Source organism: Mustela nivalis, assembly GCF_964662115.1.
Source record: "Mustela nivalis genome assembly, chromosome: 13".
Classification (NCBI taxonomy): Eukaryota; Metazoa; Chordata; class Mammalia; order Carnivora; family Mustelidae; genus Mustela; species Mustela nivalis.
In genome coordinates, this window is record NC_139032.1 from 80,823,060 (window position 1) to 80,849,721 (window position 26,662).

At 42.5% G+C, this 26,662-nt stretch overlaps 1 protein-coding gene across 4 annotated transcripts in view; it reads right to left on the reverse strand.

Annotated features, from left to right (window-relative positions):
- Nucleotides 1-26,662, reverse strand: part of TTLL11 (tubulin tyrosine ligase like 11) — a 225,751-nt gene that overhangs the window by 144,158 nt on the left and 54,931 nt on the right. The window lies entirely within an intron of this gene.

Below are 26,662 nucleotides of genomic sequence, written 5' to 3' on the forward strand. Positions count from 1 at the left end.
AGAATCTTCTGTTCACCTCCAAATGTCTTTGACCACATTTTAATCAATAGCACTTCTGATTACCAGCCCTAGCTTTTCCTTCTTCCCAACACCATGGTCCTGATATCGCTTGCATTCTTACCATACGGTACCCCTTGACCTTAAAACAACATTCTCGGTGTCATATTTTGCCACATTCAAATCATGTCCCTCTGGCTGTAGCAGCGCCCTCATCAGCAGTGGGGATCAGCACCAGGCACTGGGCTATGCATGTTATATGCAACCATGAGATGTAACCCTATGGGATGAGTAAGAACATTTCCAGTGTTATACTTTGTAACTAGAGCTTTTCCCCATAGTCTCAGTCCTACAAAAAAGGGGGTGAGTTAACTTAATGCCAAGTCCTTGAAGGCCGGGAAAACAGCTCCCCGCCCTCCTCTGTCCCCCACGTAGCATGGAACCTTCAGGGAGTGGGATTCAGCAAACGCTAGTTGGAACCCAGCCCGGCCCATCTTCCTTTGTTCGATGTCCAGGATGCCAAGGAGCATGACTTCCGATGTGAATCCTGCGTGACTCCAAGCACTCTCAGGACTTCAGTGACCGTACCCTGAATGTAGCTGGCTCCCCACTCTCTTATCTCCAGCACACACCTCTCTCTTGAGCTCTAGACCCATATAATGAGACATCTCCACTGGCATCAAAAATTCAGCTGGGCCAAGGGGCACCTGGGTGGCTCAGTGGGTTAAGCCTCTGCCTTCAGCTCAGGTCATGATCTCACGGCCCTGGGATCAAGCCCCACATCGGGCTCTCTGCTCGGCAGGGAGCTTGCTTCCTCCTCTCTCTCTGCCTGCTTCTCTGCCTACTTGGGATCTCTCTCTCTCTCAAATAAATAAATTAAATTAAATTAAAATGGCCAAAACTAAATCCATTGTCTCTTTCCTCCAATCTATTGCTCCTGTGTCCCCCGTACCAGTGAACAGTGCCCTCATCCACCCGTGTCCCTGAGCCAGAAGTCTGCGAGTCACCCTGGCGTGCACCTTCTTGCGCATGACCCGCCCTATCAGGTCACCAAATTCTGACCTTCCTACCTCCTAACACATCTGACTGTCCTCTGCTGCTCTCAGCGCTCCTCACCTCTATGGCTGTGAAGGCTTCCTCAGCAATAGTTTTGGGCAAAACACCTAAATTCTCTGCCTCAGTTGTTTCATGAATGTAATGAAATAATGTATCTATAAAAACAATCCCTTGCAAGGGATGTCTTGAGGACTGAACAAGTTAATATACGTGAAGCTCTTTTAAAAAGTAGTGCTGGCGGGAACCTGGGTGGCTCAGTGGGTTGAGCCACTGCCTTCGGCTCGGGTCATGATCTCAGGGTCTTGGGATCGAGTCCCGCATCGGGCTCTCTGCTCAGCAGGGAGCCTGCTTCCCTTCCTCTCTCTCTGCCTGCCTCTCCATATACTTGTGATTTCTCTCTGTCAAATAAATAAATAAAATCTTTAAAAAAAAAAAAGTAGTGCTGGCAAGGAAACAGTTAACAGGACTAAGAGGGAACCTGCGGAACAGGAGAACATACCTACAAATGACATTACAGATAAAGGGCTAGTATCCAAGATCTATAAAGAACTTATCAAACTCAACACCCAAAGAACAAATAATCCAGCCAAGAAATGGGTAGAGGACATGTTTAGACGCTTTTCCAACGAAGACCTCCAGATGGCCAACAGACACATGAGAAAATGCTCCACATCCCTTCGCCTCAAGGAAATACAAATCAAAACCACAATGACACACCACCTCACACCGGTCAGAATGGCTAAAATGAACAAGTCAGGAAACAAAAAATATTGGTGAGGATGTGGAGAAAGGGGAACGCTCCAACACTGTTGGTGGGAATGCAAGCTGGTGCAGCCACCCTGGAAAATGGTAGAGAGGTTCTTCAGAAGTTAAAAATAAAGCTACCACATGGCCCAGCAATTGCACTACTAGGTGTTTGCCCCAAAGATACAGATGTACCGATCCCAAGGGGCAACTGCTCCCCAGTGTTCATAGCACCAATGTCTACAACAGTCAAACCATGGAAAGAGCTGAGATGTCCATCAACAGATAAATGGATAAAGATGTGGCACACACACACACACACACACACACACACACAATGGACAACTACACAGCCATCAGAAAGGAACTCTTACCATTTATATCGACGTGGATGGACCTGGAGGGTAATATGGTTTCACTTATAGGGGAAAGAAGGGAAAACTGAATGGGAAGTCATCGGAGAGAGAGACAAATCATGAGAGACTCTATCATAGGAAACAAACAGGGTTGCTGGAGGGGAGGTGGGTGCGGGGATGGGGTGATTGGGTGATGGGCATTAGAAAGGACACACGATATGATGAGCACTGGGTGTTACATGCTAATAATGAATCACTGACGTCTACATCTAAAACTAAGGATGTACTACATGTTGGCTAATCAAATTTAAATTTTTTTAAAAAGAAAGAATAAATTAAAAAATAAATTTTAGGGGCGCCTGAGTGGCTCAGTGGGTCAAAGCCTCTGTCTTCAGCTCAGGTCATGATCTCAGGGTCCTGGGATTGAGCCCCGAATCAGGCACTCTGCTCAGCAGGGAGCCTGCTTCCTCCCCTCTCTCTGCCTGCCTCTCTGCCTACCTGTGATCTCTGTCTGTCAAATAAATAAATAAAATCTTTTAAAAAATAGATAAATAAATTTTAAAAGAATGATGCTGGGCATGTACTAAGTGCTAGATAAATGTTCACTATTATTATTTTGGGGGCAGACTTTCAGTTTATTGGCTATCACCTCTTAGTCAAATATATATTCTATATTTCTATGTTTTTTTCCAGTGAGATGTAATTGACATATAACATTCTATTAGTTCCAGATGTACATAACGATTCAATATGCGTATATATGACAAAGTGATCGCCACAATAGGTCTGGTTAACATCCATCACCGCACATAGTTACACAATTTTTAAGATAAATGAGTTGAGATGAAGACTTTTAAGATTTACTCTCTTAGCAACTTTTAAATACACAAGACAGTATTATTAACTACAGCAATCATGCTATACATCACATCCCTGTGACTTATTTATTTTATAACTGGAAGTTTATACCTTTTGACCCACCCCCCTTTGCCAATTTTGCCTAAATTTTTTTTTTGCTTTGTTCTTTAATATTCTTTGTGTATGTGTGTAATGTCATTTTTAATAACATTACAAATAAGGGATCTGAGAAGTCCAGAGAAGTCACAGATGACCTGCGAATCACAGTTAGGACGAGGTGGGTCAAATGTCAGGAGGGCAGGAATAGGAGAGTGGGGATGAGGTAGGGAAGCCTGAGATGACCCTGGGGACCAGGGCCATGAACCTGGGTCTGCCTGGCTCAAAGTCACTGGGCAGGCAGGACCGCAGCGCAGTGTTTGGGCTCCTGGGTGAGAGCTCTGACCGCTACCGCAACAGCAATGGATCTAAATCGACCAACCAAGAAGCCAATCCCCTCTGAGAGCCTGGCCTGGCAGCCAAGTGCCCTTCTGGGAACTCGTCAGTCATTAGCGATCATTTACACCAGGAGAGTGAGAACAGGATCTCCTGCAAGCCTCCGGATTTCAACTGCTGGTTTAAATTTCAAGGAGCATGAAGGTGTTGACATGTAGGAATTACTTTTACGTGCCTTTGATCACCGTGAAGCTCTGTGGTGTTCCAAATGAGTGTGCTGGTTGGAAGCCAAGCTGGGCTGAGTCTACAAGGGAACTCCTACCGTGCCACTGAAGGCCAGCTTTATAAGCCACTTCTCCTTGAATAAACACTATCTGTTTCTCCCCCACCTCCCTTTAGTTCAATGGTAGCAAGTGGCCACTGGACAAGACCTTTGCCTACTCTCAAAGGCTTCACGGGCACTGTCGGCCCAGCATCCCCTTCCTGACCTCCGTGGTCAGGTATAAGGAAACTTCCCTGCTTCTTTAATAAATCAGAGAGGGGTACCGGAGGCCACTCTGCGTGGGAACAGGTTCCCCTGACTGCCCCCCACCAATCCACCTGCCCTTTGGGGATATCTCTCTAGTCACTGTCTCCATCACAGTGGACTTAGGACAGGAGGGGAGTTGATCCTTGTTAATACCCTGAACCAGGCCTGGGCTCCAACTCTGTCCTTACTTGCCCACAGCCGAGATGGGACCAAGCTCTAAAGACCGTTATTAATGACTCAAGGAGAGCAGGAGGGAAATAAACAGAGGGAGGAGAATGCAACGAGCCGTAATTCTGTTTACAGAATTGTTGATTCTCATCTCAGTGCCACACAGCTCTGCAGTGTGTCCTCGTTTGGCGGAAGGCAGCGCTCCCCCATCCCGGGGGACACACCTACGTTCCCTGGAGGCTCAGCAAAGAAATCCCCTAACACTGACACTGGGAAGTTCACCCTCTCTAGGGAAGACCTCACCTATGACCCGTAAAGACAGGCTGGTTATGCGACAACCACAACAGGACAGCATTCAGGATATCAGGACAGAATCCCATAAACTGAGAGGCCACAGAGAGAGATGTACAAGACATGGTAGGGCACTTGTTAACATCACAGCCTCAGTATCTTCATCCATCAAATGGGGATTATAACAAATCTCTCTGGTCCAGCATTTTCCACACTTGCATGACCACAGAACACTTTTTAAATGTACTATACTTGGAGAACACTAGCAGGAGCTCACATATATTCAGATTAATAAGGTGGGCTGATTATAATTTCAATATAGAAGACAGTGCTATGGTTATCTTTGTCCATGGGGACACTAGTCAATATACATTTTAACATTAAACATACAACAGTTCATCTGAGAGACAGGTTACTATTTTGTCTTTCCCTTGAATTCTAATAGGCGCGATCTCCTCATTGGTGTTTTGTCCATACAATTTTTCAGGTATCACTGGGTTATCTACCAAAGGGTAGAGTCCAAGAGAAGCAGAGATAAATCTCGGTGCATTTACTCTGATAAATCATTTTATTCTGAGCTGTAAGGCCTTCCCAAATATCTGGAAGTTTCTTCAAACATGTCACACTGGGGTAACAGAAAGAGCAAGAGGAAGACATAACCATGCACCGAGTCCCACGGTGCTGGGCGCTTTGGAACGCTCTTATTTAACACTGTATGGAGTGCTCATCTGCCAGCAGTTTTACGGAGGGTGTAACAGAGCTCAGAGCAGGAAGCAAAGAATAACGCAAGGCCACATGTGCAGCCGTGGACAGAGTCAGTGCAAGCGTGGCTGGTTCCAGAGCCCAGCCTCTTTCGTCTACACTGCTTTGGAAAAGGAAGGAGGGGTATTTCACATCAGCCTTGTATCCAGTACCTGTGTAGTAACGGCCTTCCAGCTACACTGAAAGCTTCATAAGGACAAGAACTCCGGCTTGTTCATCAACCAATCTCAATGTCAAGTACAATGTCAAAGCCAGCAGCTCAGAAAGCTCAGGACACAGGGATACGACTCGGAGATTCCCAAGTTGCCTTTGCGTCTACAGGGAACATACATGTTCCGTGGGACCAACAGTGACAAACCGTACCCAGTGGGGAATGGGGAAGAGAAGAGGAGATCCCGTAGAAAGGTCTCAACCCAGGAATACTTTAGAAATTTACAACAGTCCTTGGCGGCATGAACTGCCTCAGAAAATATTAAATTGTTCATTTCTGAAAATGATCAAGTGCAGGCTGGAGGCTGGGCACCTGTCCGGGTGTGGAGGGGATTCATCCAGAAGGGAGTGGCCGGATGTTCTCTCGGGTCGTTCCAGTCTTCGGTACTTCTTTAGCTCTAAGCCTAATTAGTATCTCTGACTAACAGTGTGACTTGGCCAAGTCTGCTTCCTCTCTGGGCCTCAGTTTCCTCATCTGTACAGTGGAGGTCTTTGTCTGCTTCGGGCTCCCAGGGATCTTTCCATACGTTCTTTGAAGAACAAGGGTCATGACAAGACTGCCTACAGGACGGCACTGTGCTGTGACAGGTCACAGCCCTCCTACCGAGTGTGGACACCCTCCCTGCGTGCAAGCTCGGGCCACCTAGGCAGTGACCTGAGGTTGCTTCCCCACCCGGGCAGAGAGACAGACAGGCTCATCCTCATTTCGAAAGTAAAATGGGAGTCCGGGAAACCTATAATGTTAGACATTAATTCTGAAAAGTGTTAAAAATTAAACACCTCCAAGCCATAAAACAGCATTTGTGTTTCTTAAGGAAGAGAGATGGAACTGCTCTGTCCCACAGAGAAGGATCAGTGGTTCTCGAGGGGCTGGTGCTGCCACCTAGGGAGGGTTTGGGAAATTTCACTAGGGAGTATTTTTGCTTGTCAAGGTGAACAGAGAGCATTGCCGGCACTCCGTGGCCAGGGGCCTGAGTGGCAGACCCCACGGCTGGGGGGTGGGGGCAGGGTGAGCCTCCCACACTCTGACTCATGAAGTCAGAAACTTGCCTGTAGAGGACAGGAAGCGAGCCTAGAACCCAACTCTGTGTCACCAACAAACAAAAAGAATTGTCTACGTGATTTAAGTCTCACAGTTTTCCAGGAATGCAGGAATTGTGTAAATAGAGGGAAAACTATGCTTTGCCCTTTCTTTCCCTGGAATTTTATCAAGAGTGGTTCAATAGCTCAAAAACGTCACCTTACTGATAGCACTGCAGCTTGTGTTATCTATGTATCTATCAAGAGACAGAGACGCTATAATGTTTCATCAAATTGTCTTACTTATATCCAAAACTGCTTCTCAGAGGGAGGTGCAAACATTTCATCACTTTATTATGTCTTCCAGAGTAATGGTGCTAAAGCATTCACTTAGTGAGCTGTTTACATTTCCCCTTATTTTCTCTTTTAGAGAACACTTTCAGTGATACTCTGTTTTTAAACTATGTGTGTAGGTGGATCATGTTTCATTCCAGGATAGTAAAGTTAATACCACAAAATACTTTTTACAAAAGGGGAAGGCACTGGAATGATACCTGGTGGCAAGGAGCACACTTCACACCCACCAAAAGAAACTAGGGATTCTTGGAGAGTTGACTGATTCCAAGTCTAGGTCAGGGAACAGATAAGAAAAGCCTGGAACGTCTTGTTGTGGCAAAAGTAAGAGAGCGCTCACAGAAGAACAGGAAGTGCTACAAGGACACAGTACTCCACTGGCCACATCTTGGATTATTGGAGCGTGACAGTAAAGGGTTATAATCTACTGGATAAAATAAGAATCCACGAGTGCACACTAACATACATGCATACCTCCCCAGATACATACACGGGAAGACAACGTTCTTCCTTGCAGTAGAAACTCAATGAATGAATGTAGAAGGAACGATGGGGTTAGCTAATCACCATGTGGTAACCACCACAATAATAACTGATTCAGGCAAGGATTACTAATAAAGGTTCAAATGAGAGGGTGAAGATCGGAGGAGTAACGGGATATTATATCATCTTGAAGTATCTTCCCACAAGGTACTTATTAATTCGGAAAGGGAAAATAGTAATTTTTCAGTGGAAATCTGGCAGACACCACTTAACCCAATGATTAAAGTGAACATGACCAGTAAGAAGACACGTTGACATCACATGCCTCTGGATGATAGCCCTGAGAAAGACACGACCCTGCTTCTGGGCTGTTCCGGCCAGAAATGCCGATCCTGAAGCGAATAATGCAGAAACCCCAGGCAAACCCAAATTGAGGGGCAGTCTGCTAACAACTAGCCTGTACTCATCAAAAATACCAACCTCATGAAACACAAAGAAAGACTAGGACATTCTCCCCGATTACCGGAGGCTTCGGAGACAAAACCGGATCTGGTTCTTTCACTACACAGTACGGGGATAGCTGTCGAAATCCGGATCCATTCTGAATATGATTAGATTAGACAAGAGTATGGGATCGATGTTAATTTCATGCTTTTGTGGTGATGAAGGACAATGTTTTATTCAGGAAACACACATGGACGTGTTTCCGGGTCAAGGGGCACCACGTAGGCAACTTGCTCTCAAAAAGGGGAGAGGGAGGGAGACAGGGAGAAAACGAATGTGGTGAAACGTTAACATTTGGGGTTATCTGAGTGAAGGGTGTGTAGAAATTCTTTCATTATTCTTACAATTTTTCAGTAAGTCTGAAATTACGTCAAAATGAAAAGGGGGCCATCAGGTCCAAGAAGGACAGAGAAGCACTATTACTAGATCCGCTCTAGCCAAACAGATCCTTTTATCCTGGTCTTCTAACTCTTTCGGAAACATGTGGGGTGAGTTTCAGAAGGAGGTGGAAGAGGGGGTGTGTGCTCGAGGGGCAGGAAAGGACGAGAGAATGAGTTCATTAACAAGCTGGAGGATCCGATCACTGCGTCCTGCTCGCCCCGAAATCTCTCCTCTGCCTTGTTTCCCTGAAACAGCTCCTGCAAAAGGCAATGACACAGAAAAGAAGCCGAACGAGAAACAGTTCCAGGGATCGCTCCGTTTCTTTGGAGACGAGGAGAGGAGGCACAGGCAAAGCAATTTTCATAATTTCCTTTTGAAACAGGCACCGAAGTCAAGATTGGGGCCCCTATTGTCTGGGAGAAAATGAGACAGGTCCTCAAGTGACCAAGGCGACATCACTAAGAACTTTTGCCGAATGAAATGAAAGGACAAAAATTGAAGGGTGAACAATGACCTTTTACTCGCTTTGGGAAGCAAGGCTTTCTTGACCTTTAAAATAGTCTCCCAGAAAAATGTTTACCTCGTTCACTTTTTCTTTTTAAAAGCTTTGCCGTTAGAGGGGGAAAGCACATCTAGGCAGCGGCTCGCTAATGATCATATTCATCTCACAATTCCACATAATAAATCAGTACCGCAAAGGAGCAAGATTCTAACAGCTGTGATTTAAAACATTAAATGTATTTGGGGCCAAATGGAAGTTTGGAAAATTAGACAAAAGGGCTTCTACTCCTGCAAAGTATTAATGCAGAGGGCTGTCTCTGAGAGGAAAAAATATCTAAGGGGGAAAAAAAAGTCAAGCCAAACTGGGATTCTCTTCAAAGTCTTCACTTTTTTCCCTCTCCTAAATGATCTCTCACCAAAGAGTGAGGTGATTAGTCTCGAGATTAGGTTTTTATGAAAAATTAAAATAAGTCTACCTTCACATTTCTAATATGCCAACAACACCCAGAATACTCTAAGCAATCTTAGCACTGGCTTAAATTTCCATCGAAGACTGCAAAACTGCTCTCAATATTCACGCGTTTCACACAAATGCCTGAGAGTCCCCTTTGTGCTGGATGGTGGGGGATAGAGATGCCTCTGACCAGGGTCTGGCGCCCCAGGGTCCCCCGTCCAGCAGAGACAACGGATAACTAAATGTCCACTCACTGAGGGACACAGTGTGATTCTCGTCACAGCCCCGTGGTGCTGTGGGTGAGGAGATTGAAGCTCAGAGTGATGAAACCATTTCCCCAAGGTACGTACTTAGAAAGTAATTTTTTAAAAAGGATTTTAACCTTTGGGGTCCAAAGGTTAAACCCCAAACGCGTGTCTTACTACCTTTCAACCAGGAACATTTGTGCTTTGGGGTCCTATCATTGAAGGAAAGTATGGACTTCGGGCCCAGAGGAGCTGCCCATGGGTCTGGGTGCAGGGGAGTGGGAGGTGGAGTGGGAGAGCAGGGTATCGGGAAAGGTCTTCTTAGGTTCGGTGACATCAACTCTGATGCAGGGAAACCTTAGAAGAGTTTGTCAAGTGAGCAAGCGCAGGAAGAGAACCCCCAGCAAAAGAAATAGTCAGGAGAGGGGAGAAGGTGCTCAGATGTGAATCTTTCTGAATGGGCTTTAGACAGACCCAACAGGAAGCATGTCTTGGCTCTGCCAATATTGGCTAGTCTCAGCCAACCGATCACCCCACACGACTACTCTGGAAGGAATGTGCGGACGTGGCTTCAGTCACCCTCCGGGGGTGGGGGGTGGGCAGCGGTGAGGGGACTGCCCTATTATGGCCTTCGATATCCACACTACGCCAAGCCCGGGCTGCCCTGACCAGGCATTAGCAAGAAGAAGATTGATGACACGAGGCCCTTTGTGCTCCAGCAGAAAGCTTGGAGCAGAAATCTGTGCAGAACTTTCTTTAACTCTAGCGGGGAGTTTTATGGACACACAGGAAAGCCAAATTCAGAGAATCGCAAAAGACTAGTGGACGAAGGGTCCTCGGTGATGCTATATAATCTTCTCTATTGGTAGAGGATGCGCTGAAGCCTCGGGAGAGGGGGGGATGACTTGGTCAGGATCCCATAGGCGCTTAAGAGACGGCGCCAGGATATGGCACCAAAAACACAAGCAACAAAAGCCAAAACCAACAGGTGGGGCTACACCAAAATAAAAAGCTTCTGCACAGGGAAAGAAGCAATCGACAAAATGAAAGAGGCAAACTATCAATTGGGAGAAAATATTTGCAAATCATAGAGCATAGAAGGGGTTAGTACCCAAATTATACGAGGAACTCATACAATTCAAAGAGAAAGAAATTCCAATTAAAAAAAGGGCAGAGGACCCAAACAGACATTTTTCTGAAGAAGACATATAAATGGCCAACAGGAACATGAAAGGATGCTCAATGTCACTTATCATCAAGGAAATGCAAATCAAAACCACAATAACGGGGCGCCTGGGTGGCTCAGTCGTTAAGCCTCTGCCTTCAGCTCAGGTCATGATCCTAAGGTCCTGGGATTGAGTCCCACATCAGACTCTGTCCTCGGTGGGAAGCCTGCTTTTCCCTCTCTCTCTGATTGTGTTTCCTCTCTTGCTGTGTCTCTGTCAAATAAATAAATAAAATCTTAAACACACACACACACGCACACACACAATGAGACATTACATCATACCTGCTGGTGATTATACAAAGTGGTGCAGTCACTAGGGAAGGTAATATGGAAGTGCCACGAAAAATTAAAACTAGAACCACCAGGAGTCCCGCTTTTAGGTATATAGCCAAAGGAAATGAAATCACTAGCTCTAAAAGATATTTGCATCCCCACATTTATTACAGCATTATTCACAATAACTGACATGTGGAAACCAGGTTGGTGTCCATCAACAGACGAATGGATAAAGAAAATGTGGTGTATATATACAATGAAATGTTATTCAGTCATTAAATAAAAAAAGGAAATACAGCCATTTACATGGAAGGAGCTTGAGGGCATTATGCTAAGTAAAATAAGTCAGAGAAAGACAAATACTGTATGATCTCATTTATATGTGGAATCGAAACACAGAGAAGCAGAGAGTGGAATGGTGGTTGCCAGGAGCTGGAAGGTGGAGAAATGGATGATGGCCAAAGGGTACAAACTTCCAGCTACAGGACGTGTTAAGTTCTGGGGATCTGATGTACAGAAACGGGGAGGAGATATTGTGTACTTGAGAGCTGCTCAGAAAGTAGACCTGAAATGTTCGCACCACATGCACAAAAATGTAATTATGTCAGGCAAGGGGGTAATTAACTAACCTCATACCTTATGTGGCAATCACATACAGATGTCAAATCATCACACTGTACACTTTAAACTTACATGTTACATGTCAGTTACATCTCAGTTGTGCTGAGTTTGGGGAAAACAAAAAGAGGTGGGGCCAGGACTTGGACCCAGTCCACCCAACTCCAGTCCAGACCTTCGTTTCACATTAAAGGACTGTCAAGGGCCAGGATATATGTAACTTGTTTGGTATCACTGGCACTAGGCAATTCGTAGGTCTTAGGAAATATTCAAGCTACCCCAAGCCAGAAATCTGCGTGCGCTGGCCATAGCAGAGTCACGTGGGACCATGAGCAAGCCTCTCAGATTCTGACGCTCCACGTCCTCATCGGCAAACCAGATAACGATGCCTCCCCAAACTGAGTGAGGATAGCAGAGGTTATGCATATAAAACGTACTAGGGAAGCTGCAAAGTTGTCAGTTGTCACCTGGGCTACTTAAAAGGACCTCCTAATGAATAGGACCTCAGTGTGCCTTCCCAGAAAGGGGCAGCCTCTTGGGTTTCAGATGCTATCATTTTTCCAGTAAACAAATCCCACTGTTAAGCAAGGGGCACAAGAGCAGCATGATATATCTAAGCAGGAGGTGAAGTTCTATTTTTGGCAACAAAGAAAGCAAAACTGGAAGCAGATGGGGAGGTGAACCCATGCCTCCTACAGAGTCCCCACCAGCGGCCCTGAATCATCTGCCTTCTTCTGACAGCTGGGGTCTCCTAGCTTCTGTCCTCAGTCTTTGACTAATTATACACCAGAACCTTGAGCCACTGCGTCAGCCTCCGGGGGAGGCCACGCTGCATAAACAGAAGGTATTCCAAGCAGCTGCGGATGTGTAAGAGCTCCCTGCGTGGGTGGGGGTCGGGCATCACCAGGGAAAGGGCAGCAGACCAACCACCGTCTCACCGATGGCATTTTGGGAAGCTCCTCATGGCCCAAGTCTGGCCCACACCCTCCTAAAATGCCAGGCTGGGTCATGCTGATCCCCGGGCCCTCGGAGGAGCTAACTTCTGGTGGCTAAACTCACAAGAGACAACAATTTTTGGAACCGAAGCATCTGTATATTAATATGCAAATACACCTGAGTTGCTACTACGTGCCAGGCACTAGGATGTGCGCTAGGGATGAGTAAGACCTGTCTGGTCACTTGATGCCCTTGGGGGACTTGGGAGTAGGAAAGAAAGGTGATTATGGTAGATTGGCTCAAGTGGCAGGAAGAGAGAAAAACAAGGCACTGCGGAAGACTTGCCCCTGACTTGGGGAGCAGAGTAGGTTTGCAGAGAAAATTTTTAAAAAGGGGGTCTGCAGAATTAGCAAAATGGATCAGGCGAAAGAAAGCAGTCCTGCAGGTAGCAAAAGGGCACGGAGGATGAAGACGAGAGCTGGGGGCGAAAGGAAAGGCGTGTATAAAATGCAGAGCTAAGAGAGACCGTGCTACCTAAAAGGTTGACTATGGAAGGATGTCCCGGAGGACGGGGTGGAAAATGGTGCCAGCTGAGGCTGCGGAGCGGGGCAGGGCTCTACAAGGCAGGTGAAGGTAGAGACTTCATCCTCTGGGCCAGCCATCCCGTGACCCGAACTCAGCTAGATCAGCATAGCATCTCAGTGCAGGAAAACCATGGGAGGAACCAAGTCTCCAGAAGGTTATGTGACAAGCATGGAATCAGGACAAGGAATATACACTTCCCACTGCAGGTTTTCTTTCTGCCTCGACTCTGACCCACTTATAACTCCACATTTTCCTAGTTCCTAAACCCAGTGGAGAACATTGTTCTCTGGGGGGTTTGCAAATAATGCACTTCATTCAGCCTCGAGGAACTGAATCAATAAAAGCTAACTGAGGATGGTAACTGGAGAGGAAAATGGGAGAAGCAGCCCAGGCTTGCTGGTTCCCTCCAAGAAACCGCAAAAGATTATGGAACAGGTTTTTGGCTTTATTCACTGAAAAATTCTTCTGCTACGAAATACAAACTCCTTCACCATAATAAATACTGTTTTGATAACAAAACTGTACTTTTCTCAAATACCCAGATGGAAGACCATATGCAAAATAAACTCCAAGGAATTTTTTTATTGGCCATCTGCTAACAGGGGAAAGCAAGCCCGCATCCTCCCCTCTTCACAAAAATTTCCACTGAGAATCCTACTTGCTTCCTGCTAGCGCCACCTGCTGATCAAATGTGGGTATTTGCAGACAAGTATCAGGAGTGATGTGGATCTTCGCTGTCCTTTGATGAAATAAATATAATCTTAATTAACGTGACAAATAAAATACCCACAAAGTGTCAGGTTTGAGAATGTGTTACAGCTAATCACACGCCCCCCCCACACTGTTGCCAGGAGTCACAAAGCAAAGACACCTCCTCCAACGCCTCTGAAAGCTCACTTCCAAGGCAATCACAAGACACTGTTTACTCTCATAATTAAGTGCACCATTTCTAATAAAGCCTCATGTCTGGCTTCACCTGTCAAAAGGTAAATGCACATATCTTTGAATACAGCAATTCCACTTGAAGATATCTGTCTGAAGCAATGCTGGCACGTGGGTATGAAGATAACTGCATAGGAGGGTATACCTGACAGAATTATTTGTTGAACCAAAGAAACAGGAGAACTACCTATAGGGTCATCAGTAGCAGAACGACTTTAAAAGTCGTGGTGCATCCATACGATAAAGTACTTTGCAGCAGTGACATGGAAAGATGTATGGAATGTAGTAGAGGAAATGGCAGGCTAAAGAAGAGAATGCGGAGCATCATCCCATTTCTTTAAAGAAAAAGAACTGTGTGTGTTACAGCGTATATCTGTTCACATGTAGGAAAAAGCTGGAAGGATACACACTAGTGTTCAAATAACCTAATGAGTAGGGATTTTTTTTCCACTCTTCACAAGTCCCTATATTCTTTGAATTCTTAATAGGAGCACATTGCTTTGCATTAAAACAAAGGATGTATTGAAAATAAGAATGCCACATTTGTTTAATCAGCTTCGCAGCTAATAAAGCATTTCATCATTATATACTCCCTGGATGTGTACAATCCCTCTGAGGTTCAGCTCACTTCCCCACTTAACAGATGGAGAATGGGGGCTGGAGGAAGGGGCTTATTGGAGGTCCCAGGAAAATAAGTGATGGGCCGGGCTTCCCAGCAAGTGACTACAGTAGGGTTTTCATGGTCTCATTCTGCATGTGCCAAGCCCTGAGTCAGCAGATTCTAGATGAATATCATCTTAGAGACAAAGAAATCCTCTTTTGTACTAGGGAACTACCCAGTTTGAGGTACTTGTAGTATCAACCGAATGGGCTTTGACAGTTCAGGAATTCCAGTGCTCAAACCGGAAGAGTCCCTGTCAGTCATCGGATCTGGCTCCTGTTTTACTGATGATGGTCTCTCTGAGGAGCTACCATTAGAAAGCCAACACTTAGACAGCAAGCACTAGCGCTACTTTCCATCTTCTCCACCAAATCTGCTCCTCCTCCTCTCGTGCGCATCTTAGCAAACAGCACCCCTACCAGACTCCGCCTTCTTCCTCACCTGCCTCTCCGATCCGTCTCAGAGTTCTGTAGCTTCCCCCTTCTAAATATGCCACACGCCTGGTCCTTCTCTGCATCACACTCCTGTCTTCGTGTCTCGGGACAAGCCTCAGCATCTCTGTCACCTGGCCAAGCCAAGCATGTCTCCACAGGTCTCACTCCTCTGCCCTCCCCAATCCTGTCTATACTCCTCCACCAGGAGGTACCCACATTCCTTCCCCATCCTCTACCTAACCCTCTCAAGCCTATTAATCTGGCATTCAAGGTTTCCCTGATCTGGCCTCTATCTCTCTAACTTTATCTACTGTCAAACCTTCTTCTTTTAAATTTCAGTAATACCAAACTCCTTGCATTCCAATACGTGACACTATTTCACATCTATGCATCTTTGCACAAGCTACTGCTTTTGGCTAGAATGCTCTTTTTTGGACAGTCTACAAGGCAAGCTCATTATTTCAAAATTGAATCAGGTGTCACCTCTAGGAGGAAGTCTTCCCCCTCCCTCTAGGCCATCTGCCCTCTACCCTGACTAACCCTCTTATCGCCAGCGAAGTTTTACTCCTTTTTCTGGAGGAGTTCTGTACCTTATCCACATACATATTCAAATATCCGCCCACAGTATAGCACAGGAAGTTCAAGTATTGACTCTGGAGCTAGTCTTCCAAGCTGTGTTACCTTGACAAAATCACCTAACCTCTCTGTGCCTCACTTTCCTCTCCTGTGAATAAGAGAAGAACCCTATTTGGATAGCTGAAAAATTTTAAATTAGGCAATCCAGGTAAAAAATACTCAGTAAGTGTTACTATTCATTCAGAGGACTTCCACTTCCAGCCAAGACGTACTGTCAGAAATTAGATTTACCTTCCCATCTGAAGCAACCATAAAATAAGACAGAATATATTAAGAATGGTTTTGGAGGCACTGGACATGAAGCAGCAAAGGACTATGATTCCTGAGGATTGAAAATCAAATGATGTGAGCCCCGTGACTGCTCCAGTTTACTGCCTGGAGAAAGATTGTAGCCCAATAGAACCTTGGAGCTGAGGAAATGAAATTTTGAGTCAGGGTGACTAAGCTAGCTAGTGTTCTCAGGATGGACTACTGGAAAGGAGATTTCTTCCCAAAGAGAGGATTCTGGAGATCCACAGAGGGTCTCCCATTAGTACTTAGCTGAGACAAATCAGTGAGTGATTCTGAGGAAACTACCTGAGGCCAAGGAAAGAACCACTCAAAAGGACTAGAGGTAGCAATGCCTGGTGCCCACACACAGCCTGGAATAGCGTCCGCTCTCACCAGCCAGACTAGAAAACACCATGGTCCACGGAGCATCAGGTGAAGTACACATAAGATTCTTGCCTCAGTAGTAAAGAATGATTTGGTTAGTCTGAACACTGCTCCAGTTCTGCCTGACAAAACTTAAAAACAAGACCCAAATCTATTTCTGAATGACTTAATTAGATCCCATAACAAAGTTCAAGAATATCTGAAGGATGCAGAAATGGACAAATTCATTGAAGGACAAACTACCAAGGCTCATTCAAGAAGGAAGAGAAAACATAAATAGCCAATGTCTGTTAAAGAAATTAAAATTTTAGTTAAAAACCCCCCCATTGGGGCGCCTGGGTGGCTCGGTGGGTTTAGCCTCTGCCTTCGGCTCAGGTCATGATCTCAGGGTCCTGGGATCGAGCCCCGCATCGAGCTCTCTGCTCAGCGGGGAGCCTGCTTCCCCCTCTCTCTCTGCCTGCCTCTTTGCCTACCTGCGATCTCTGACTGTCAAATAAAATTAAAAACAAACAAACAAAAAAACCCTCCCATAAAGAACCATCAGGTCCACATGACTTCACCGGTGAGTTTTACCAAGTATTTAAGAAAGAAATAATACCAATTCTACACACACTTTCAGAAAATTTAAGAGTAGAGAATACTTGCAATTCATTCTATGTGACTAGAATTACCTTGAGAGCAAAACCAGGCAAAGATATTGCAAAATCAAAAAAAAAAAAAAAAAAAAAAAAAGAAGAAGAAGAAGAAGGAAAAAAAGAAAGAAAACTACCGAACAATATCCCTCATGAATATAGATGCAAACATTCTTTAAAAATTTTTAGAAGGTCAACTCCAACAATATATAAAGAGGATACTATATCATGACAAGTGGGATTTATCTAAGGAATGCAATGCAAGGTTTATTTGATATTCAAAAATCAATCAATATTATTTATATTGATAAACTAAAAAAGAAAATCCATATGATCATCTCAATAGAATCAAGAAAAGTATGTAACAAAGTCCAACACCCACTTCTAATTAAAAGCAAAACAAAATCATGGAAACAAGGAACAAAAGGGAATTTCATCAATCTAGTAAAGAGCATCTACAAGAAATCTACAAGTAACCCATACTTAATGATGCAAAACTAAAGGCTTATCCCCAAGGACCAAGAACAAGGCTAGGATGTCTTCTCTCATCCCTTCTATTCAACATTAGATGGAGGTTCTAGCCAATGCAATACGGTAAGAGAAATAAATAAAGGGCTGATTGGAAAGTAAAAAATTATGAGGATATGATAGTCTATACAGAAAATTCAGCGGAATCTACAAAATAAGCTGCTGAAACTACTGAGTTTAACAAGGTTTCAGGATACAAGATCAATACATAAAAGTCAATTCTATTTCTATAAACTCAAAATAAACAACTAGATCTTGAAGTTTAAAATACAACATTGCGGGGTGCCTGGATGGCTCAGTGGGTTAAAGCCTCTGCCTTCGGCTCAGGTCATGATAGAGCCCACATAGGGCTCTCTGCTCAGCGGGGAGCTTGCTTCCTCCTCTCTCTCTGCCTGCCTCTCTTCCTACTTGTGATCTCTATCAAATAAATTTAAAATAAATAAATAAAATAAAATACAACATTGCCGGGGCACCTGGGTGGCTCAGTGGGTTAAGCCTCTGCCTTCAGCTCAGGTCATGATCTCAAGATCCTGGAATGGAACCCCACATCGGGATCTCTGCTTGGCGGGGAGCCTGCTTCCCCCTCTCTCTGCCTGCCTCTCTGCTTGCTTGTGATCGCTGTCAAATAAATAAATAAAATCTTTAAAAATAAATAAATAGATAGATAAAATACAACTTGCCAATTTACCAAAAATTTGAAATACTTAGGAATAAACTTGACAAAAGATGGGAAAAACTTATGCACTAAAAAATAAAAGACATTGCCCAATGAGATTAAAGAAGACCTAAATAAAAAGATATATATATATATATATATATATATATATATAACACATTATATATAAAATAAAAGGAGATATATATATATATATATATATATATATATATATATATTATGTATGAGAAACTCAATGCTATTAAGATGTTGATTCTACCTAAAGTGAAAAGTAGATTCAATGCAATCCTAATCAAAATCCCAGCAGGCTTTTTTATAGACTGACAAGCTGATTCTAAAATTCATATTGCAGATCAAAAGATTATAATAGCCTAGACAACTTTGAAAAAAATGACGAAGTTGGAGGACTTATATGACCTGATTGCAAGACTTATTGCAAAGCTACAGTAACTAAGACAGTGAGGTACCAGCATAAAAATAAACAAATAAGTCAATGGAATAGAGTAGAGAATTCAGAAACACCCGCACAAACTTGAGCAACTATTTTCAACATAAATGCAAAGGCAGTTTGGCAGAGAAAGGCTAGTATGTTCATCAGATGTTTCTGAAACAAGTGGATATCTACTTCCAAAAAAAGTTAACTTCAATCCATACCTCACATCACATTCAAAAATTAACTCAAGTGAATCATAGATCTAAATTTAAAACTATAAAATTTCTAGACAAAAACATAAAATATATTTGTGAGTTTGGGCTCAGTAAAGGTTCTTATGTATAACAGCAAAAGCAGGATTCATAAAAGAACAAACTGATAAACTGGACTTCAACAGAATGAAAAATTTGATCTTCAAAAGATACTGTTAAGACAATGAAAAGATGAAGCACAGATTGGAAGAAAATATTTGTAATCAATACATCTGATAATTACCTATATTCAAAATACATAACTCTTGGGGTGCCTGGGTGACTCAGTGTATTGAGCCTTTGCCTTCAGCTCGGGTCGTGATCTCAGAGTCCTAGGATCAAGCCCCACGTTGGGCTCTCTGCTCTGCCCCCCTCTCTGCCTGCCTCTCTGCCTACTTGTGATCTCTCTCTATCAAATAAATAAATAAGACCTTAAAAAAATACATAACTCTCAAAACTCAGCAATACAAATACTAAATACTAATACTAATACTCAATTTTTTTTAAATGGACACAGATATAGATAAATTTATTTCATTAAAGAATCCATTTAAAAAATTTTTAAATAAAAAAAATTTTTAAAAGAATGCATTTGGATGGCAAAGCACATGAAAAGATGCTCAATATCATTAATAACTAGGGAAACACAACCTAAATAATAAGAAAAGGCTACACACCTATTAGAATAGCTAACATTGAAAAAACTGACTAACACCAAGTGTTGACAAGGATGTGGAAGAACTAAAATCCTTATTCATGGCTGAGGGAATATAAAATGACACAACCACTTTGGAAAACAATTGGTCCTTTCTTTAATATCAAATACGCACCTACTAGATGATCTAGACACTCCATTCTTTAGCATTTACTCAAGAGAAATGAAATCGAATGTCCACACAAAGACTCAGACATGGATCGTCATAGTATCTTTATTTGTTTTAGGACAAAACTGGAATCACTATAAATATCCAGCAGCAGCTGAGGGTATGAGCAAACAATGGTGATGAAGGAACAGAAGGCTGGCTGAGGACAAAGCAAAAGGCTGACACTTTGCAACCTCCCCCCACCCCCACTCTTGGGTGGGACATATGAAACATTCTTTAGGCATCTCCCACCCATCTCAATGTTAATACCTTTCTAGAGGGCAAAACGACTTGGCAATGGCAAGGCCTCTGGTATCCCGTATCTTAGTAAGTCCTCTTTAGCATATGAAAATTCTACTGAAACCTCCCTTTTGGGGCGCCTGGGTGGCTCAGTGGGTTAAGCCTCTGCCTTTGGCTCAGGTCATAATCCCAGGGTCCTGGGACAGAGCTCCGCATGGGGCTCTCTGCTCAGCAGGGAGCCTGCTTCCCCTCTGTCTGCCTCTCTGCCTACTTGTGATCTCTGCCTGTCAAATAAATAAATAAAATCTTAAAAAAAAAAAAAAAGAAAGAAAGAAAGAAAGAAAGAAAGAAAAGAAAAGAAACCTCCCCCTTTTCCTCACTTCCCCCTTTCCTCACTTCCCCCCACTTCCTCACTTCCAACCCCATGGTACATAACCTGTCATCCCTCACAACTCCGGAGCAGCAGCTCTTCCTGCCCACAGGTCCTGTTCCCGTGCTTTAATAAACCACCATTTTGCACCAAGGATGTCTCAAGAATTCTTTCTTGGTCATCGGCTCCGGACCTTACCCCACTGAACCTCACGTATATTCTAGAACTTCATCAATGGTGTACACATTCAATGGAATACTCCTCAATAATAAAAATACATGAATTACTGATGAATACTACAATCTAGAAGAATCCCAAAATAATTACATTGAGTGAAAGAAGCCAGAACAGCAAAAAATTTTAAGGAAAAAATAAAAGCCCTTGCTATTTTATTTTATTTATACAAATTTTAGAAAGTGCAAACTAGTCTTGATATCACTTGATATCACTAGTTGCCTGGTGATAGGAGGTAGAGGGCAGGGAGAGGAAGAAAGGAAGGATTACAAAGGGACATAAGAAGACATTTTGGGGTCATGGATATGTTCATTATCTTGATTGTGTTAAGTTTCATGGGTTTTTACATATATCAAAACATATCAAACTGCACACTTGAAATATTTGCAGTTTATTCTACTTCAATTATATCTTAATTAAAGCTTTTTAAAATGTATGAGACAAATAGGCTATCTACATACTCTCAAAATATGTCCCCACAAAATACTTACAAAGGAGAAATGGTAACTTTTTATGGAGAAACCTAACAGAAACTACCTTAACTAAGTGATCAAAGTTAACATCCCCAGAAATAAGACTTCTTGACATCTTGTACCTCCTGATACGCTGCACTGAGAAGGTCACAACATCACTTTGTAGTATTCTTATGAAAAATGTGTAATCTGAATCTAATCATGAAAAAAATATCAGACAAAACCAAACTGAGGGAGTTCTAAAAAAAAAAAAAAAAAGGACCAGTACTCTTAAAAAGAGTCAAGGTCATGAAAGACAAAGATAGATAAAGAACTGTTACAACTCAGAGGAGAGCAAGGAGAAATGACAACTAAATGCAATGAGTAAACACCGAGTGGATCCTGAACCAGGAAAAAGATACATTAGCAGGACAATATAAAAATGCAAATAAGGTGCACAGATTATCAAGTAATATTATATCAATGTTAATTTCTCAGCATCGGTATTTGTAAAAGATGTTAACGTTAGGGGAAGCTAAATGAAGGTAACATGGGGCCCCTTCTATATACTATCTTTGCAATTATTATTATTTTTTTTTAATTTATTTGATAGACAGAGATCACAAGTAGGCAGAGAGGCAGGCAGAGAGAGAGGAGGAAGCAGGCTCCCGGCTGAGCAGAGAGCCTGATGCAGGGCTCGATCCCAGGATCCTGGGATCATGACCCGAGGCAAAGGCAGAGGCTTAACCCACTGAGCCACCCAGGTGCCCCTGCAATTATTTTTTAAGTAATTATCTCAAAAGGGTTTCAAAACTGAAGGTAAAATAAAGACATTTTTAAATAAAAGCTGGGAGAACAGCATATCTGTACTACAAAAAATATGTTTAAAAAAATTCTTCAAGTTGAAGGAAAATAATTCCCAGATGGAATCCAAGAACTACTTAAAGGAAGGGAGAGTACTGGAAATGCACATATATAGGTGAGTATGCAAGACAAGTATACTCATTCTTCAGTTTCTTTACAAGATAATTGACTTTTCAATGCAAAAATAAAAACACTATATTGTAGGGTTTATAACTATATGATAATACCAGAAAGGATGAAGATGGGAATAGAGGTATACTGTTGTGAAGCACATATACTTTACTTGAAGTATGTAATACTTAAAGGTAAATGTGACAAGTTAAAGATGGACTGTAAACCCTAGATTCTAGGGCTAAGACAAAAACTAAAAACATTTTTTAAAAGAGGCATAGCTGGTAAGCCTAAAGAGGAGATAAAACAAAACACCAAAAACTCAATTAATCCAAAAATATAGAATAAATAGTAAAGACATAGGAAGATGGCATACTCGAAACCAACAGTATTGATGATTGTGCTGAATTTTAGTGGGCAAGCATACAAATTAAAAGGCAGGGATTGTCAAACTGGATAAAAGACCATAACCCCATTACAAGATGTCAACAAGAAGCAATCTTTAAAAATGCAAATAGGTTCAAAGTAATAGAAAGGTAAAAAGATATGCCATGCAAATACTAAGCCAAAAGAAGCTGGAGGTACTGTATTAATATCAAAAAGAGTAAATTTCAGGACAAGGAAATTCACCTTCTAATGGAGTCAAATCATCAAGCTAACAACAACTTCAAAAATACATGAAGCAAAAACAGATATAACTAAAAGGAGAAATAGACAATGCACATAGAGATCTGGAAATTTCAACATTCCCTCTCAGTGACTGAGTGGACAAGTAGGCAGTAAATTAGTAAGGGATATGTGAACAGTACCAAGTACCAACTTGACCTAATTGACATTTACCAGATGCCACACCAACAACTCCAGAAGGAAGGAAAAGAAAGAAAAACGGAGAAAGAAAAAGAAAACGCAGGGGCACCAGGGTGACTCAGTTGGTAAGCGTCTGCCTTCGGCTCAGAAAAAGAAAAGCAAATTACCAATATCAGCAATGAAGTGGGGAGATCACTACATATCTCAGAGACATTAAAAAGTAAGGAAATACTGTTTTTCAAAACTCCCATCAGTAAATTGGACAACTCAGATAAAGGAATTAATTCCTTGAAAGAAACAAATTACCTAGCGAATCTACAAAAAAAGAACTTGTAGAACTAATAAGGGACTTGAGCAAGGTCATACACTACAAGTTCAAAAGTAAAAAGTCAACTGGATGTCTATGTACTAGCAATGAACAATAGGAAACTGCAATTCAAAAAATACTATTTATCATAGCATAAAAAAACCAAAACTTCTTAGGGAAGTCTTGTACTCTGAAAGTTATAAAACATCGTTGAAGTCAACTGAGGAAAATCTAAATAAATGGAGAAAAAAGTTATGGATTAGATGAGTCGACACTGTTAAGATGTCCACTGTCTCCACACTGATCTGTAGATTCAAAGCAATCCCAACCCAAGCCTCAGTGGGCTGCTTTGTAGAAATGGGCAAATTGGTTATAAAACTGATAGGGAAATGCAAAAGCACTGGAATAACCACAACAATTATGATGATAAACAAGTGGGAAGACTTGTACTACCTGATTTCCAGACTGACTCCGACTTGGAGTAATCAAGATAAAATGCAGTATCAGCATGAGTACGTGTGCAATGAATGGAAGAAAACAGACCAAACACATACAGTCACCTGGTTTTCAACAAGATTGACAAGGTAATTAATTCAATGAGGGAGACCATCATCCTTACAAAACAGGGCACTGAACAACTGAATATCCCTATGGAACAAAGTAAACTTCAACATTGATACATCCCAGATACGGAAACTAAGTTGAAATGAATCATAAAGGTGCACCTGGGTGGCTCAGTGGGTTAAGCCTCTGCCTTCAGCTCAGGTCTTAATCTCAGGGTTCTGGGATTAAGCCCCGCATCAGACTCTCTGCTCTGCAGGGAGCCTGCTTCCCTCTCTCTCTGCCTCTCTCCCTACTTGTGATCTCTGTCAAATAAATAAATAAAATCTCTAAAAATAAAAAAATTAAAGAAATGAATCATAAACCTAAATGCAAACATTAGAACTAACAAACCTCTAGAAAAAAAAAAACAGTATAAAATCTTCACTTTAATTGGTCAAAGATGCCTTAGATATCACACAAAAGCACAAACTATAAAAGAAAAAAAATGGTATGTTCAACTTCACCAAAATTAAAAACATTTATTCCTCAAAAGGCAGAGTTAAAACATGAAAAGAGGGAGAAAATATTAGTAATACACAAATAAAAGACTTGTACCTAGAATACATAAGGAACCTACAACTTAAAAAATAAAATGCCCAGAGAAATGAGCAAAAGTTTGACTATACACTCAACAGAAGAAGACATTCGAATGGCCAAAAGGCATATGAAAAGATGCTCAACATCAGGTCATAGGGGAGGTATAAATTAAATCCACAGGGAGACACAACTACCCATCTCCCAGAATGTCTAAAATTCAAAAAACTAACAATACTAAGGCCTGGCGATGATGTGGAACAAACAGAACTCTCACACACTGTTGGTGACGGTGTATAACCACTTTGGAAAAAAAGTTCGGCAAGTTCTTATAGGTTAAACATACATATACCATATGATCCAAAAATTCTACTCATAGGTTTTACCCAAGAGAAATGAAAACATTTGATCACATGCAATGTGATCAATGGTTTTTAATCAATGACTTGCATGTGATCGGTCATGGCCATTTTATTTATAAAACCCCCAAACTGGGGATGACTCAAATGCCCATCAAGTGGGAAATGGAAAAGCAAATTCATACGATGGCATATTACTCACCAATACAAAGGGCTAAACTATACAACAAAGATGAATCTCAAAAATGTAATTCAGAAAGAGAAACAAAGACTCAAGTGTGTGATGTGAGATATATATATGAATGATTCCATTTACAGGCAAAACAAATCTTGAATGAGAATACAGACCGACCAGTGGTTGCCTGGGCTGGGGGAGTTGAGGAACGGACTGCAAGGAGGCACAAGAGGAACTTAGGGGTTGGTGGAGAAGTTCTCACGTATCTGATTTTGAAGGCACAGTTGACCGGTATCTCATTTAAATTCACGGGATAGTTAGACATAGAGTTGTGGAAATGGGACAGCAAGATATTCCACACAGGGACAAGGATATGAGCAGAGTCACAGACGTGGGAAATTGAGGGATGAGTATGAGAAGCCACCGAGAGTTTGTGTTCTTTTTTAATTTACTGAAGCATAATTTGCATGCAATACAATGCATTTTAGGTTAATAATCAGATGAATTTTAAGAAATGTATAAACCCATGTGTCCACCACCCCACAGAGAGCTTCATTTTTAAAAATTACCACTTCAAGTTTTTTTGTGTGTGCTTAATAAATCATCATTTTATTATAAGTTTTATCATTTAATATTAAAACCAAAGCAACACACAAGCAATAAGACAGCTGATAAAAAGCACAGGACGGGGGATGCCTGGGTGGCTCAGTCTGTTGAGCGTCAGCCTTCAGCTCAGGTCATGATCCCAGGGACCTGGGATCAAGTTCCATATCAGGCTCCTAGCTCAGCGGAGAGCCTGCTTCTCCCTCTGCCTGCTGCTTCCCGTTTGTACTCCCTCTCTCTATGACAAATATATATAATCTTTAAAAAAAAAAAAAAAAAAAAAAAAAGCAAAGGACTTGAGGTACCTTGGTGGCTCAATGGGTTAAGCATCTGCCTTGAGCTCAGGTTATGATGCCAAGGTCAAGCCCCGGATCAGGCTCCCTGCTCAGCGGGGAATTTCCTTCTTCCTCTACCACTCCTACCTGCTCATACTCTCACTCTCTCTTTCCCTCTCAAATAAATAAGTAAAATCTTAAAAAAAAAATCCATAGGTCTTGAAATCAGCTCTAGGTTAAATTTCACTTCTCCAGCAAGTCACCCTTGTTTATCAAAGTCTGTTTCCTCTTCCACAAAATGGGATTATAAAACAACTGACTTGACAAGATTGCTATAAGGATTGAAAGAAATAACATTAAGCTTCTGGCACAACTCCCAGAACACAGTAGGGCCAGTAAATGGTATGAACCCTATCGCATCACAATAAGATCGGCATGTGTTGTACAGTTATCCTCAGAGGTGTGGTATGGACTGTGGAACCCACAGGCAAAGGCTTTGAAAAGAGTTCTAAATGAAAAATGGCAATCCTCAATTCAGTTTCCCTACTGGTACTGTCTCAAACAGTGGTGAAGGCCCCAAACTATTTCATGCTCAAACATTTTACTTTGATATGGAATGGGCGATTAGAAAATGGAGTCCGGAACAGATTTAAAGCAGGACACTTGAACGGTTCCCCCAGGCCACCTCCACAGTGTATCAGACTCCTCCAGAGCCTTGAAACAGAGCCCGACTCCCTCATTTCACACCACAGGAAGCCGGGGAGACCACCCTGGATTCGCCTGAACGGTCCCAGTCTGCTGATGGGCTCAGCCACCAGCTTCAGCCCTGTCTCCCTCACTTTCCGAACACCGGCTCCATGACCCCGCTCCCAATCTCAGCCCCAGGCCAGTCTCTTCGTATCAAGATGGACTTCTTCCGCTTGCCTACCTGTCACCCCGCCTATTCACAGCAAGTGTACTATTGGGACACACCATGTACTGTTGGGACACTCCCTTGGCTAGCCGCAGCTTCCCAAGGACACCCCCTCCC